We start from the raw sequence: 17582 nt of genomic DNA, 5'->3' as shown, positions 1-17582 counted from the left end.
GGGAACGAAACGCCCCAAATGTCCAAATGTGGGGTGGGGCTGAGAAAGCCCCAACAGGAAGCCGGTGGTTGAGTGAGAGCTGTGGTCATTCCCAGAAGGGGAACTTGAGCACCACGTGCTGTCGGGTGAAGCAGAGGCTGGGAAACCATCCTCCTCCCACCCCCACTGGACACCACAGGTGAAGATACGGAGGTCCCCAGAGCGGCTTGTCCAGACTTGTAAGTCTAGACTCCTGAGGACCCAAGTCCCTTAGCTGGAGCACTTTCCTTGTGCACTTTCCTGTTGTCTACACAGGAAGGAGAACGCCCCCTGGCCAGTTCCCTGGGAGTCAGGGCCTCTAGACCCCCAGAGAGATGGGAGAATAAATTCTTTATGACATGGTAGGTGCGGTGGTAAGGGTAGCACAGGCTGGGGGTTTCAGGTGGGGAAGAGTTTCCTCCTTCCAGAGGGAAGCCAAGTTCTCAGGGACAAACACGTCAGGTGGACATGACCGGGTCCTTTGGTTCCCACCACCCCTTGGATTTGGGTCCCTGATCTCACCACTGTCCCTGTCCCAGGCAGCGTCACACCCCAGCCCTGGTGCTGACAGCCAGGTGAGGCACGTGAGCCAGGCACTTGAAATTCAGAAGTTGAGGACATGCAATGCCCAGTGTGGAGCCAGACCCATCACCTACCAGCTGTTGGACTTTACAAAAGTTACCTACCCTCTCTGTGCCTCAGTGTGCTTAGCTGAAAAATACAGACCAGACTAGAGTTGCTGTGTGGGGATTCAGTGAGGTCTCCTGTGTAAAGTGCTTAGGACAGTGCCTGGCCCTGAGAACTCACCCATTCAACCGATGCTTCAGGGGTCCCTGTGGTGCACCAGGCCCCCTGTTTTAGGAGCTGGAGATACAGCAAAGGATACATTCTTCGATTGAGAAGGTAAGTCGAAAATCCTAGTGGGGACTCCTCTGGGCACAATGCCCAGGGCACCCCTGCTCCGCGAAGAGCAGTTAAAAAAAAAAAAAAGAAAGAAAAAGAAAATAATAAAAATCCTAGTGGGAAGACAGACATTTAATATGAAATTAAAATACACAGTCTGCTGAAGAATGATATAGTCTAAGGAAAAAAAAAAAAAAAAACAGGCACACAGAAGAGGAATCATTGGGCCTGATAAAATGTTTTACGACATGGCTTGGGGGGCACTTGGAAGAGACGACATTTGAGCAAAGATGCGAAGGGCATGTGGGGATGAGTCCACTGGTATCTGGGCAAAGGCGGGTCCAATCCAAGGGAATGGTACGTTTAAAAGTCCCAAGCTAGAAACACACGTGGTGTGCTTGGAAAACAGCCACATGGCAGCATGCAGAAGTGATCAGTGGGGAACGTGGGAGGAGGGAAGGTCTGGGAGGTGTCCTGGGTCTGATCATGAAGAGATGTGGGAGCTGTCAAAAGAACTTCACTTTTCTCTTGTCCAGCTAGGCCCAGGAGGCTGTCAAAGAAAGGAAGAAGAAGGTTCCTGCTGGGCCAGAAACCCTTAAGAAAAAGTTAAGGCATTTCACAGGGCTGAAGATCATGCACCTGAGAAGGAAGTTTGCCCAAAAGATGTTTCGACAGACAAGGAGGAAGCGTATCTCGGAAAAAGCTAAGCGCTATCCCAGGGAATACAGGCAGATGCACAGAACTGAAATTTGAAAGCGGGGATGGCAAGAAAAGCTGGCAGGGTCTATGCACCTGCAGAACCCAGACTGGCCTTTGTCATCAGGATCAGGTTTCAATGGTGTGAGCCTAGAGGCCCAAAAGCTGTTGCAGCTGCTCCTTCGTCGACTCTCCAATAGGACCTTTGTGAGGCTCAACAAAGGATCAATTAACATGCTCTGAGGAGGGCAGAACCACATATACGTGGGGGCCCCAAACCTGAAGTCAGTACATGAACTAATCCACAAGTGTGGTTATGACAAAATCAATCAGAAGCAAATTGCTTTGACAGATAAGGCTTTGAATGTTTGATAAATATGTAAATATAGCATCATCTGCCAGGATGATCTGATTCATGAGATCTGTGCTGCTGGAAAATGCTTTGAAGAAGCAAATAACTTTCTGTGGCCCTTCAGATTATGCTCTCCACAAGGAAGAATGAGGAAAGAGACCACCCATTTTGTAGAAGGCGGAGATGCTGGCAACAGGGAGGACCCGATCAACAGGCTTCTTAGAAGAATAAACTAAGGTGTCTACCACGATGACTTTTCTAATCTGGTCGGTTACTAAGCAGTACCCGCTTTCAAACAAACAAAAACTTGACTTCTGCTGAGTGTATCCGCCAGGGTTCTCCAGAAAAACAGAACCAGTTGTGGGGTGTGTGTGCTGTTGTGGGGGCTGAGTGGGTGTGGGTGTGGGTGTGGGTGTATTTATTAAAAGAAATTGGCTCAAACAATTATGGAAGCAGACAAGTCCCAAGATCCTCAGTTAGCAAGCTGGAGACCTGGGAGAGCTGAAACTGTAGCTCCGGCCCACAAGCTTCCAGCCTGGAGATCCAGGAAGAGCCGAAGTTTCAGCTCAAGTCCAAAAGCAGGAGGACACTCAGGTCCAGGCTTGTAGGTAGCGAGGCAAAAGGAGTTCCCCTTCCTCATAGGATGGCCAGCCTCTTTGCTCTAGCCAGGCCTTCGACTGACTGGTCAAGGCTCACCCATCCTGAGGAGGACAACTTGCTTTACTCAAAGTCTACTGATTTGTTTATTTTTTTAAAAAATGTTTTTGAGATGGCATTTCACTCTTGTTGCCCAGGCTGGCGTGCAATGGCGCAATCTCGGCTTACCGCAACTTCTGCCTCCCGGGTTCAAGCCATTCTCCTGTCTCGGCCTTCCGAGTAGCTGGGACTACAGGCGCATGTCACCACGCCCAGCTAATGTTTTGTATTTTTAGTAGAGATGAGGCTTCACAGTGTTAGCCAGGATGGTCTCGATCTCTTGACCTCATGATCTGCCCGCCTCAGCCTCCCAAAGTGCATTACAGGTGTAAGCCACCACACCCAGCCAAGTCTACTGATTTATGTTAATCTCATCCCCAAAACACCCTCACAGGAACACTCAGAACAGTATTTGAGCAAATGCCAGGACACTGTATGGCCCTGTCAAGTGGAGACTTAAAATTAACCATGACACTGAGCAAAGTGTGATGACAAGGGTTGAACAGAGAAGGGGCAGGATTTTGTTTGTTTTTACCTGATCACTCTGCTTGCTTTCCTGAGACCAGACTCTGCTGAGCTGTTGCAATGCTTGGGATGTGAGAGGAGGGTGCTCAGGTCTGCCAGGACGCAGTGGAGGCGGTGAGAAGAGGGGGAGTTAACGGTATTTGTCAACAGATCAGACACACATGGGAAGAGAGGGAACAGGGCCACAGATAATGCCAGTGTTTTCCACCCGAGCAGCTGCAGGCTTGAAGCTGCCATTGCCAGAAGAGGAACAGACTTGAAGAGAAGAATCGGGAGCTCCACTTGGGACGTGTCGGGTTAGATGAGCTTATTAGACATACAAGTGGAGAGAAAAGGAAAGGGTTAGATCTGTGGGTCTGGAATTCGGGAAAAAGTTCTGGCTGGAGAGAAAAGTGGAGTCATTCATGTTCAGAGAGTGTCTGCAGCTGTGAGCCTGAGCGACATCACAAAGGGCATGAGAGTACGTATGCATGTATGTACGTATGTATGTACGTATGCATGTATGTATGCATGCATGTACATATGTATGTACTGGTGTGTGTATGTATGTACGTATGCATGTACTTGTGTATACGTATGTACATGTGTGTGTATGTATGTACATACGTGCGTACATATGTATTTAAGACAGGCTCTAGCTGTCACCCAGGCTGGAGTGCATGGTGCAGTCATAGCTCACTGCGGCCTCAACTTCCCAGGCTCAAGTGAGACTCACCTCAGTCACTTGAGTAGCTGGGACTACAAGTGCACACCACCATGCCTGGCTAATTTTTTTTTAAAGTAAAGATGAAGGTTCCACTATGTGACACAGGCTAGTCTCGAACTCCTAGGCTCCAGTGATCCTCCTGCCTCAGCCTCCCAAAGTGCTGGGATTACAGCTGTGAGCCACCATGCCCGGCCAGGGCATGAGTTTAAGTGAAAAAGGGACAGACACCATCTCCAGGGCTTCTGTGATCTGGATATCAGACTCACTTTCCCACTGAAAATAACTAAAAATACAGGGAAGATAATTAATGCACATCTTAAAACCATGGAAGTTCTGATGAGAGAGAAGAATTTTCAGTCAAAACTGTAAGAGATGGCAGGAACCAAGAGACGGAACCAGAGCACCAAAGTCACACGTGCCCTTCAGGAATTCTGAATGTGGAGAACTTGAATTTGGGGTTTCCTGGACCTGAGGATCAGAGTCAGACTACGCACCAGGTGGAGGGGAAGGTACAGGGTTCGTGGTCACACTCTTTCTGCACACCCCCAGGCTCTGTCCAGGGGAATGAAAGTCGAGTGCAGAAAACCCCACTCTCCCTCCCACCCTCTGGCTGCTGCCCCAGTCAGTGACGAAGAGGCCAGAAGCCTCTCTAGGCTGGAGGAGACCCTGCCCTGGAATTACCTCATTCTCAAAAAAAAAAAAAAAGGCATTTCCTCCTGGATCCAGCACAGCGCATTCTAGACTTCCTGTCTCACCTGAAATGAACGGAGAGAAGCTGAGAATCACTGTGAAGGCTATAACCAGACACAGGCCCCCTCAAAGACTGATATTTAATCACAGCATGTTTCCTAATGAATTGCAAAGCTATGCAGACCGTAATTCCTAGAACCTGTGAATGTCACCTTCCATGGCAAAAGAGACTTTGATGGTTTAATTAAGGATCTCAAGATGGGGAGATCCATTTGAATTACCTAAGTGGAACTTAAATGGAACTGCAGGGGTGCCTAAAAGACAGGCAGAGGGAGATGTGATACAAAAGAGGAGAAGACCAAATGATGATGGAAGCAGAGATCGGAGTGACGGAGGGAGGGGCCGTAGCCACGGAGCACACGAGACCTCTTGAAAAGGGCAAGAAAAAGGATTCTCCCATGAAGGCTCGAGAAGGAAGCAGTGCTACTGACCCCTCGGTATTAGCCCAGCAAAACTGATTTAGCACTTTTGACCTCCGGAATGAAACACATTTGTGGGTTTTTGTTGGCTTGGTTGGTTGTTTTTCCTTGAGACTGAGTCTCACTCTGTTTCTTAGGCTGGAGTGCAGTGGGGCCATCTCGGCTGACTGCAGCCTCCGCCTCCCAGGTTCAAGCGATTCAGAACTTGCCTCAGTCTCTCAAGTAACTGGGACTACAGGTGCGTGCCACCACGCCTGGCTAATTTTTGTTTTTTTTTTTTGTTTTTGTTTTTGTTTTTTTTTGAGACAGAGTTTCGCTCTTATTACCCAGGCTGGAGTGCAATGATGCGATCTTGGCTCACCACAACCTCCGCCTCCTGGGTTCAGGCAATTCTCCTGCCTCAACCTCCTGAGTAGCTGGGATTACAGTCACGTGCCACCATGCCCAGCTAATGTTTTGTATTTTTAGTAGAGAAGGGGTTTCACCATGTTGACCAGGATGGTCTTGATCTCTTAATCCCATGATTCACCTGCCTCGGCCTCCCAAAGTGCTGGGATTACAGGCATGAGCCACCGCGCCCGGCCTAATTTTTGTATTTTTAGTAGAAGCGGGATTTCACCATGTGGGTCAGGCCAGTCTTGAACTCCTGACCTCAAATGATTCGCTCTCCTTGGCCTCCCAAAGTGAGCCACCACGCCGAGCCACATGTGTGTTGTTTAATTACACGCATGAGCCACCACGCCTGGCCACGTTTGTGTGGCTTGAAGCCACAAACTATGCAGTAATTTATTGATGCCATAGGAAACAAACATATAAGATTGTAGAATTCTTCCCTTTGCCCACACCAGCAAGGTTCTAATAAAATAACAGTGGATGACAGATGGAAAGGGATGCGCACTGCAGATTTTATCTGAGGAATAATTCTTAGGGACGTCCAAAGTCAACAGAGGAAACAAAAACAAAGACACTAGAGAAATCTGAAGTCAGGCGCTTAGGGTCCCAGAAAATAAGTCCAACTCCTCTCCAGGTTAACATAAAACCTTACGCTGAAGGCCTGCTCCCCTCTCCTCTTCCTCCACGCATCACACCTGGATTTCAATAAAATAACTGCAAGGCAACCAGAAGCAGTGGCTCGCGTAATCCCAGCACTTTGAGAGGCGAAGGTGGGCAGATTGCGTGAGCTCACGAATTCGAGACTAGCTGGGCCAACACCGTGAAACCCCATGCCTATTAAAAATATAACAATCATGTCTATTAAAAATATAACGATGTGACCTTCTGTGACAAAAGAGACTTTGATGGTGTAATTAAGAATCTCAAGATGCGGAGACCAATTTGAATTACCTAAGTGGAACTTAAATGTAACTGCTGGGCTCCCTAAAAGACAGGCAGAGGGAGATTTGATACAGAAAGACTAAATGATGATGGAAGCAGAGATCAGAGTGACGGAGGAAGGGGCCGCAGCCACGGAGTGCACGAGGCCTCTAGAAGCTGAAAAGGGCAAGAAAAAGGATTCTCCCCTGAAGGTTCCAGAAGGAAGCAGCGCTTCCTACAGCGTGGTGGCAGGCACCTGTAATCCCAGCTACTCGGGAGGCTGAGGCAGGAGAATCACTTGAATCCAGGAGGTGGAGGTTGCAGTGAGCCAAGATCAAGCTAATGCACTCTAGCCTGGGAGACAGAGCAAGACCCTGTCTCAAAAAAAAAAAAAAAAAAAAAAAAGAGGAAGTGCCAGAAATCAAAGACACTAACAGAAATGAAGAATGTCTGGCGTGCGTGGCTGACGGCAAACTGCTCTTCATACCCTGCCAAAACGCCACTGTTACCATTGCAGTGACTATGTGACTTAGCTGAAGCCCCATCATGCTTTTGTTGCCCAAGGCAATGCCTATGTGACATAGCTAAATTTCTTTATTTTGTTTTGTTGTTTGCTTTTGTTTTGAGACAGGGTCTCACTCTGTTGCCTAGGCTGCAGTGCAACGGTGCAAACACAGCTCACTACAGCCTCGATCTCCTGGACCCAAGTGATACTTCCACCTGAGCCTCCCAAGCAGGTGGGACCACAGGTGCATGCCACCACACTCGGCTAATTTATTTAAATTTTTTGTAGAGACGGGGTCTTGCCATACTGCCCAGGCTGGTCCAGACTCCTGGCCTCAAGCAATCCTCCCACCTCGGCCTCCCAAAATGCTGGGATTTTAGGTATGAGCCACCGTGTGTAGCCCATAGGCAAATCTTCCCTCAGCTTTAACTCTGCTTATTTTTAGGAAACAGATATCTGTGGTCTGAGGTTCCTTCTTAAGCAAATTACTCGACCTCTGAAGAAACTAGCTTCATTATGTCCCAGTTTTACGCTAAATGGCACGCGCACTGGTGCCATGACAGTTGACCATCACCATGACAACGACCTAAAGAGACCAAAAAAGAGGTGGCTCCTTGATTCCAAGAAAATCTTCATCCCTTCCCAAGACAAAACACGAATATTCTTCCCCTTGCTCTTAACGTCCAGCCCCTTCATGAAAGATACCCTATATCTGTAACTTCCCAGTTCTCAGCAACGGAGAAGCTGGTTTGTAAGCCCAGCTCCCATTTCCCCAATCCTGTAGCTGTTGAATGTAGCCTGCCCTGCTTCATACTCACTGCCAGGTTCACATATCGGCTTCATGACTCGGAACAGGAGACAGCCCGCGTTCTAGGGTAACCAGGACCCACAATAACAAGATGGGCCTAGGAAGGAAAAGCCCTGAGCACTCCCAGGCCTCAGCAACTGGGCTGGGAAAGAATGGATTTCTTTAAATGATCAAATGTTCTGGCCAGGCGCGGTGGCTCACGCCTGTAATTCCAGCACTTTGGAGGCTGAGGCGGGTGGATCACTTGAAGTCAGGAGTTTAAGACCAGCCTGACCAACATGGTGAAACCCTGGCTCTACTAAAAATACAAAAATTAGCCAGGCATGGTGGTGTGTGCCTGGAACCCCAGCTATACCTGGAGGCTGAGGCAGGATGATCGCTTGAACGTGGGAGGTGCAGGTTGCAGTCAGCCGAGATCATGCTGCTGCACTCCAGCCTCGCGACAGAGTGAGGCTCCGTTTCAAAAAATCAAATAAAAATTTTAAAAGATTATCAAATGTTCTAATTCCTCAGGATGGTATAGCTCACCATTATTTGAGACTTTAATTCCTCTCAACAACATTCTCTAGCTTTCAGTGTAGAGGTCTTGGAACCCTTAAAGATACTGTATCTTAAATTAAATTTTCTGATAGTTGCTACCAGACATATAGAAACGATTTCTGTGTGCTGACTTTGGATGCAGCTGCTCTGCGAAATTCTCATAGTAATATCAGATTAGAGGATAGTTTGGATTTTCGAGGTATGTTACCTTGTCACTGAAAACCATGATGTTTTATTTCTTCCTTCCCAATCACCGTGCCTCTTAGTCTTCCTGCTTCATTGCACCTTCTAGGAGTTTTATTACAGTGTTGCATGAAAATGGTAATAATAGACATCCTTGGTTTTGTTGACCTTAGGGAAAAAGTGTTTAATTTTCACTATTCAGCATAACTGGAAGTCCATGCAACATAAATACAGTAACTCCAGCACCGTTTACCTATAGAATTCTAGTTCATAGTTGTATTCATGAACTATATAGACAGTGTTTTAATTTTTTTTTTTTTTTAAGAAACAGTCTCGCTCTGTTGCCCAGGCTTCAGGGCAGTGGCATAAGCACAGCTCGTTGCAGCCTGGACTCAAGCGATCCTCCTGCCTGAGCTTCCCAAAGTGCTGGAATTACAGGTGCAAGCCACCACGGCGCTCAGCCATTTAAAAAAATATTTTAAATTCACGGGTCACAGTTTAAAATGTGGCGCTCTCTCCCAGTAATCTGAATGCCTAACTTCTCTTGACATAACTATCTTGCATGCCCACCAGACAGCAGTCAGCCTGAGGAAGCAGGAGCTGCCCCTCGTAACTATGCTACATTCCCCACCAAGTGCCAGGGTCTCCCCCGTGCTGAGGCCAGAACAAGTATACTGACAAAGCTTTGTCAACATCTTACCCCATTGTTTATCTTTCTGTTGTTGTCATTTGAGACGAGGTCTTGCTCTGTCCCCCAGACTAGAGTTCGATGGCACAATCATAGCTCACTGTAGCCTCCCACCCCTGGGTTCAAGCGATCCTCCCTCCGGCTCAGCCTCTTGAGTAGTAAGGACCACTGGTATGTGCCACCATGCCCAGCTAATTTTTTTTTTTCTGTAGAAATGGAGGCTCACTGTATTGCCCAGGTGGGTCTCAAACTCCTGGGCCCAACCGATCCTCCATCTCAGTCTCTTAAAGCCCTGGGATTACAGGTGTGAGCCATCATAATCATTACAGGGTGAGCCAGGATTAATGAATCCTGTAATCCACTACAGGATTACAGGTGTGAGCCACCAAACCATTACAGGGTAAAGCCACCCCCATTGTTTACCCCAGACCTACTGATGTACTCTAACTGCCCTCCTCTTGTTGAGGCTTGATTGTGTAACTCCCGGGAAAATAGATGCACTGAGCCATGAAATAAAAATTCCTCTAGCTGAAATCGCTTGAACATGGGAGGCAGAGGTTGCAGTGAGCCGAGATCGTGCCACTACACTCCAGCCTGGGTCACAGAGCGAGATCCTGTCTCAAAAAAAAAATATATATATATATATATATATATATATATATATATATATATATATATATGTATTCCTCTAGCCAGACTGGGTGCTGTGGCTCAAGCTTGTAATCCCAGCACTTTGGGAGGCTGAGGCAGCAGGATCGTTTGAGCCTAGGAATTCAAGACCAGCCTTGGCAATATAGTGAGACGCCCCTGTCTCAGGAAAAAAAAAAAAAACAACTCCTCTAACCAGGCGTTTCCTCTTAACTTCATTTCGCACGTGGATCCCGGGAGTCCGGGAGTCGATTGTTGTCCAATTGTGCCCCCTGCTGGACAAGGCTCGCTCGTTCAGCGGTAACTCGTGGAGAGCGTCAGAGTCCCCGTGGAGACGCTCCAGCTCCCTCTGCCAACACGCTTTTTTGACAAGTAATAAAGTAGAAAAACAACATAGCATAAAAATAATTGACAAAAAGTATTTTAATCAATTGTATGAAACAAAAAAGGTGGTAGATTAGCAGCTCCCCACTTACAAGAAAATTAAACTTTCTGATAACATTATAATAAGCAACGCCAAGAGGACAGAAAACAAGGCCAAAAAAAAAAAAAAAAAAAAAAAAAAAAAAAAAAATCTAGCAGAAATAATTAAGGAGAAAATGATGAGAATGAAAAAATAAAATTGAATCCAAGGCGTAAAATATAATACTTGGCACACAGACGACAACAAGTCAGTGGTTCAGAGTCCAGGTTCAGGAAAATCACACAGGAGGGAGGAGAAAGGGCCAAAGGATGAAGTAACTAAGAGGAAAGTTCTCCGAAGGAGGCAGATTCTCAGGAGAATTCTTCATTTAGCTTCTTTCTAATAACTTGGACACTTGGGATAAATTGGTGATTTTTCAGGAACATGTAAATTACAAAAATATTCTCAAGGAGAGACACGCTAAATCGGTTGGCAACTTTGATATATGCAGACAGAATCGTATTAAATGATTTCAAACTAGCAACACACAATTCCGATACAATGTAAATGAAAGAGAAAAATAAAGAGCTTCATAATTATTTGTACAGAGCCAGCATCATATAACATAAAAACCTAGCAAGGTAATACAGAGAAGGAAAAGTATGCAGACAAATCTCCCTACGAATATTGACAGGAAAATTCCAAATATTTGGAATTTAGAGACAGAAACCGAGTGTGAGGGCACAATCTATAGTTCCACCTATTCAGGAGGCCAAGGCGAGAGGATCCTTTGAGCCCAGCAGTTCTAGGCTGCAGTGAGCTATGCTGGGGCCCCTGCACTGCAGCCTGGGTGACACAGCAGGGCCACATGTCCTTCTGAGGTCTTGGAGGCTGAAACACACACACACACACACACACATACACACACACACACACACACACACACACACACATGAAAAACCATATTTCTTTCTTTCTTTTTTTTTTTTTTTTTTTTTTTTTGAGACGGAGTTTTGCTCTTGTTACCCAGGCTGGAGTGCAATGGTGCGATCTCGGCTCACCGCAACCTCCGCCTCCTGGGTTCAGGCAATTCTCCTGCCTCAGCCTCCTGAGTAGCTGGGATTACAGGCACGCGCCACCATGCCCAGCTCATTTTTTTTTGTATTTTTAGTAGAGACGGGGTTTCACCACATTGACCAGGATGGTCTTGATCTCTCGACCTCGTGATCCACCCGCTTCGGCCTCCCAAAGTGCTGGGATTACAGGCTTGAGCCACCGCGCCCAGCAAAACCGTATTTCTTTAAAAATAAAGAAGCTATGTTCAAATGGATATTATCTATGAATAATGGTATGATTACATACTAGAAAATCTATTAAAACAAATGGTATATAGATTAAAAGAGACTATGATACTATTTTATCAGATGCTGAAAGGGCATCTCGTAAAATATAGATAACTTTCCCCCAAAAAAAATCCCTTATATAGGATTATTTGCCTAATCTAGGATTGTATTTACCTACCTGACTACCTAATCAATAAAGCCAAAAGCAAGTTAAATGCTGCTATGTAAAGCATTACATTGTCCCCCACCCGGGGACATAGTCCTAGGATCACTTCTCTGCCATCTTCACACATTCCCAAAGCAATCTCATCCAGTCCAAAGGCTTTAAATACTATCAAATACTGATAAGTACCAAATATACATCTTCATGCTAGTCTTCAGTTTGGAGCTCCAGATTCATACATTTAATTGCCTGTTTGGATATGTCCTCTGTGTCTCAAATTTATCATGTCCAAACCTGACTCCAGACACCCACTCCAAGCCTGCTCTTCCCACATTCTTCCTCATCTTGGTAACATTAACTCCATTTTCTAGCTGCTCAGGCCAAAGATCGTGGAGTCTTCCTTATCACCCTTCCTTCTCTTACACCCCACATTCGGTCAGAAATCCTCTCAGTTCTACATTCAAAATATATCCAGAGGATGGGCACAGTGGCTTATGCCTGTAATACCAGCATTTTGGGAAGCCAAAGTAGGTGGATCACTTGAAGCCAGAAGTTCGAGACCAGCCTAAACAACATCGTGAGACTCCATCTCAAAACATATATACATATATATATATATATAGTTACACATATATATTTTTATATATAACCCAAATATATATATATATTCAAAACTACTTCTTCTCTTCCTCCTCCTCTTCTCTTCTGCCTCCTCATTCTTCTTTTCTTTTCTTCTTTTTTTTGAAATGGAGTCTTGTTCTGTTGCCCAGGCTGGAATGCAGTGGCACGATCTCGGCTCACTGCAACCTCCGCCTCCCGGGTTCAAGCAATTCTCCTGCCTCAGCCTCCTGAGTAGCTGGGATTACAGGCACGCGCCACCACGCCTGGCTAATTTTGTATTGTTAGTAGAGACGGCGTTTCCCCATGTTGTCCAGGCTAGTCTTGAACTCCTGACTTCATGATCCACCCACCGCAACCTCTCAAAGTGCTGGGATTACAGGCATGAGCCACCGTGTCCGGCCACATTCTTCTTTTCTTCTCCTCCTCCACTCTACCCCTCCCCTTTCTTCTTCTTGTCCTTCTTCTCCTTCTCCTCTTTCTTCTATTCATCCTCCTCCCCTTCTTCTTTCCCCTCCTCTTGCTTTCTCTTCCTCACTCCTTCTTTTCCTTTTCTGATCAGTAGAGCCCTGAAGCCAACAGGCATGGCAGAGAAGACAGAGCTGTGCGGAGGTGATGTGAAATGAGGAGCTCCCAGCAGAGCGAGGAGGGTGTCCACCCAGGGATGTCAGAGGGGAGCGTCAGCACCTGAAGAAGGAGGGCACTTCCGCACACAGGGACGGGCCCTCATAGGTGTAAGAGCCTGATCGGGGCGAGTGGAGTTCTTTGCCAGAGGGCATCCCACCAGTGGGAAGCAGGACGAAGGATGAGGGCCCAGTCATGCTGGAGAGGAGCCGTGGCTGAGACGAGGGACTTGTTACACTCAGGGGGTTGATTGAACAAATGAGGAAATATATTATGATTGATGGGAACTGAGATATTTCCCATCAGAGAAGGGATTTACGCATATGAGAAGGCAGAAAACTACAAAGACCCATGTAGAACTGGATTGCAACTGGAGGCAAAGGAGTGAATTCATGGATTTCCGTGTTTCATGAGGGAACTAACACGTGAATGCCAATGAGAGACAGCTTCCAACAAAGTCAGGATCAAGACAGTGGCCCTCAACTGTCACAGTGATTCTTTAACATTCTAACAGTGGGGTTCTTGGTTGCAAAGGAAACCAATTTGGGTTAACTTAAGCAACAAAAAGGAATTCATTCATAGGACCTTGGACAGCTGACAGACTGGATGAAAAGACTAAAGTATCAAGTTTAGAAAGTGGGTCAGAACCCAAGGAATCAATGAAAGAAGAACCATCTCCAAGTTTCCCTAGGGACAGCCTAGTTCAGTGGCATCAAACTGAGCACCGAACCCTTCTTTATGTCTTTAAAAAGTCTCAGTGTGAGTTTAGTCAGATACCTGCATGCTAGCCACTAGGTTTCCAGGAAAGCATGTATCTAGCTTTTAGGTCCTCAGTGGTGGGAAGGAGAGCCTCCTATCACGACTCACACAGTGATGGAACCCCCTAACAGAGAAATGTGATTCAGCTGCGCACTGCAAGCAATGCTGCGAGAGGGCTAGCCAAATGCAGTTACAAAAAAGAACCATAAAAAGGGTATGAACACTGGAAGGGATCTATCTTAATTATCTGCAATTAGCATGATTATATATCTGGGAAATTCCAAATTAACTGGGAAAAGAATTAAGGCAAGGAAGGAAAGGGAGGGAGGGAAGAAGGAAGGGAAAAGAAGGAAGGAAGGAAGGAGAGCGAGAGAGAGAGGAGAGAGAGAGAGAGAGAGAGAGAGAGAGAGAGAGAGAGAAAAGGCAGACAATGTGGCTGTGATGTAACTTTCTCAGCCAAGACAAGAAACCCAAAAGCTGTGGAGAAAAACAGTGGTCATAAGTGACTATGTGGATATAAAAAATTTCTGTATGGTAAAATATACCAAAAACAAATCAGTGTACCAAGGAGTCAGGGATGGTAAATTTTTCAATACATGTGGCAGATAAAAGTCAAGATCTATATTCCAGCAAGAAGTCTTACGAATTGAATTTAAAAAAAAAAAAAAGAGACAAACATTCCAATAGAAAATGAGCAAAGAATGTAATTAGAGAATTCACAGAAAAGCCAATCCAAAAAGCTAAACATGAAACAACTGCTCAAAGTAACCAGCAGTTTGAAAAGTTCTTATCTGAGTCGAAATAAAATGTCACCTTACACCTATGAACTGGAAAAATTGTAACACCCTTAAGCTGGCATGGATGTGAGGAAATGTGACCACCTTTAAGCTGGCGTGAGTGTGAGGAAGGGGGTACCCTTCCCTGTAGAAGCAATCTGGCATCATCCATGAGCTGTACTCACACACATTTCCTTCACCCCAAAATCCCCCTCCTGAGAATCGCCATTGAAACAAAGCAGCAGCACAGAAGGTAAATATACAAGGAGGTTAATTGTTGCATTATTCATGGTGGCAAAACTGGAAATAAAGTTAATGTCCATCAATCTGATAATGGCTGAGTAACTTTGGTTTGCCATGACCACTGAGTACAGGACAAAGGTTTAAAAATCACACAAATTGAACAAAGAAGCAGCTAGGCAAAATCAATTTCCCTTAAGCCAGACATGAAAGAGATTTGCAAAAAACGTAAAACAACATCAGTCTTTACACTGATTTTTGTTTTTGAAAATGTAGGTATTTTTCATGAAATATATTAATTGTGTTAACAATTAACATATAACACGCACGGGGTCAGGTATGGTGGTTCATGCCTGTAATTCTAGCACTTTGGGAGGCTGAGGTGGGCAGATTGCTTGAGCTCAGGAGTTGAAGACTGGCCTAAGCAACATGGTGAAACTCCATCTCCACAAAAAGTAAAAAAACATAGCCAGGTGTGATGGCACACACCTGATGTCCCAGCTACTAGGGAGGCTGAGCTAATTAGAAGAAAATTAGACAACTTAATAGAAAAATTCACCAACGATCTGAGCTGATATCTTAGTCAATTCAGGCTGCTGTCAGAAAGTAGCACGAATAAACAAAATACCACTTCGAGAGATTCATTTCTCACAATTCTGGAGGGTGGGAAGTCCAAGTTCAAGGCACTGGCAGAGTAGGTGACTGGTGAGGGCCCACTTCCTGCTTTGCAGAAATGAGGACTTTTGGCTGTGTCCTCACATGCTGAAGGGGAACCCTGGGCCCTTTTTCATAAGGGCACCAATCCCATCCATGAGGGCTTTACACTGCGTACCTCATTACCTCCCAAAGGCCTCATCTCAGAATATCATCACATTGGTGATTCAATCTCGAGAGACACACACATTCATAGCAGTAAACTTCAGAAAAAGAAAATCCAGATGATCATGAACTATATAAAAGAATTCCAAATAAATTATTTTCTAAATGTAGGGTGAAATTAGCAGTATTGCACCAATATTAATTTCCTGGCTTTGAACATCATGCTGTGGTTATATAAGAGAATAACATTAGGAGAGTTCAGTGAAGGATTGGCAGGAATTCTCTGTACCATTTTCACAACTTTTCAAAACACTAAAATTAGCTCAGCATAAACAGTTAAAAATGTGGAGGAGTCAAATTTTAACATTTTACATTCGAGTATGAGAGCAATGATTTCTCGGTACTTTTAGCTGTTGCTTTTTTTTCTCTTTTCACCTTACTGCACAGTTCTGGTACTAAATAGATGCTCACTTTGCCAGCCAAAGTTCCTATGTTAGTGATATTGCCAAGTTATTAAGCTTCCTTCCTCACGAATAGAAACTAACGCAAAGAAAGGATTACTTCCTCTTTGAGAAGCTTTGGTCAAAGTTGATGATGCAATTTAATTAAAACAATACCACAGACTGAATATTCGTTTACTGCTTGAAAAGCTACTGCTACTTTCTAGATTCTTTTGTAGTTCGTAAGTGTGAGGATTGGGTTTTCAGGCTCATGTATAAGATGTGCCTCCCTCATTCCTTGTTACAGCATGGGCACATTACTCATCTGAACAGGAAAAAAAAAAGCGAGTTTCTGAATAGTTTCAGAAGTAGATGTTAAGAGTCATCTTAAAGTAGTCATATAGGTCAAAAAATGAAACATACACAATATTTCAGAATCCCCTGCACGTGGCTTCCCCAGTAACAATCCATGCCTCCCTCCAAAGTCAGCAACGTTCTAACTTTTTAAAAATTTTGCCCTCACTTTTCTTTTTATTGCTCTTAGTTATGTCGTTTCCTTTATCGATTTTTAAGATGACATATTTACATGCATGGAACAAGATTCTATGTGTTCATTTGATTTTGCAAATGTTTATAATGTCACATTGAAGATAGTATTCCATGTACTCATGTAGCCGTATTTCATTTTCATCTTTTTCATTGCTAAATAGTATTCCATTATGTGAATATACCACACTTCATTGATCCACTTGCCGTAGAAGTGGGAGCTAAATGATGAGAACACATAGAGGGGAACGACACACATTGGGGCCTGTTGGAGGATGGAGGGTGGAAGGAGGGAGAGGATCAGGAAAAATAACTCATGAATTCTAGGCTTAATACCTGGGTGATGAAGTAATCTGTACAACAATCCCCCAGCACACAAGCTTACCTATACAACAAACCTGCACATGCACCTCCAACTTAAAAGTATATTCAATGGTTGAGATTTAACACAATTAATAGCTTTTACTGTTTCATTAAGTGCAATCTTAAATAAGCTGGAATTTTTCTTAACTGTGAGTGTGAAGTGATAAAGAATACAACTTCTAGCGCAATTTAATGCTATTACCTTGTTCCTGCTAAAGCTACAGCCTTTCTATGTACCATTGCTTTTCCAGTAGCAACGTAATGTCAACACAGGGAAAAAGGCAAATAACATCTTTGTATTATTGCTCAAATAGTTTTGACCTTGAAGATGCCCCTGAAAGAATCTTGGGATCTCCTAGAACCCTGTCTTTAGAGTGTGCATCTTAGTGGAATTTCTGTATGTATGCGTGTATGTCTGTGTACAGATGCTCCTTAATTTATGGTGGAGTTTCATCCGGATAAATCTGACATGAATTGAAAATATTATAAGTCAAAAGTAATTTTTTACTTAACAATATTTTCCATTTGTGATTGGATTATATTGAGTGTGTACGCAGTATACTGAGTACTAAATGTGCATGGCTTTTGCACTATCGTAAAGTTGTAAAATTCTAAGTTGAACCATCACAGTCAGGGATGGTCTGTGAGTGTGTGTATACATGTCCTACTTCAGTAGATAAAGCTAAATAATTTTCCAAAATCATTGCATAAACTTACACTCCCCAAAGTGTACAATA

The 17582-nt window shown here is 44.6% G+C and overlaps 1 non-coding gene across 1 annotated transcript; it reads left to right on the top strand.

Annotated features, from left to right (window-relative positions):
- Positions 1–16163: 16163 nt before the first annotated feature.
- Positions 16164–16267, top strand: LOC120362906 (small nucleolar RNA U13). The gene has a single exon (XR_005578697.1). It is a non-coding gene; the product is annotated as a small nucleolar RNA U13 (small nucleolar RNA).
- Positions 16268–17582: the final 1315 nt, after the last annotated feature.

The sequence above is a fragment of the Saimiri boliviensis genome, chromosome 14 (genome assembly GCF_048565385.1).
Source record: "Saimiri boliviensis isolate mSaiBol1 chromosome 14, mSaiBol1.pri, whole genome shotgun sequence".
In the NCBI taxonomy this organism is placed as follows: Eukaryota; Metazoa; Chordata; class Mammalia; order Primates; family Cebidae; genus Saimiri; species Saimiri boliviensis.
The sequence above is the reverse complement of the archived record's forward strand: the minus strand, read 5'-3'. Positions and strand labels throughout refer to the sequence as shown.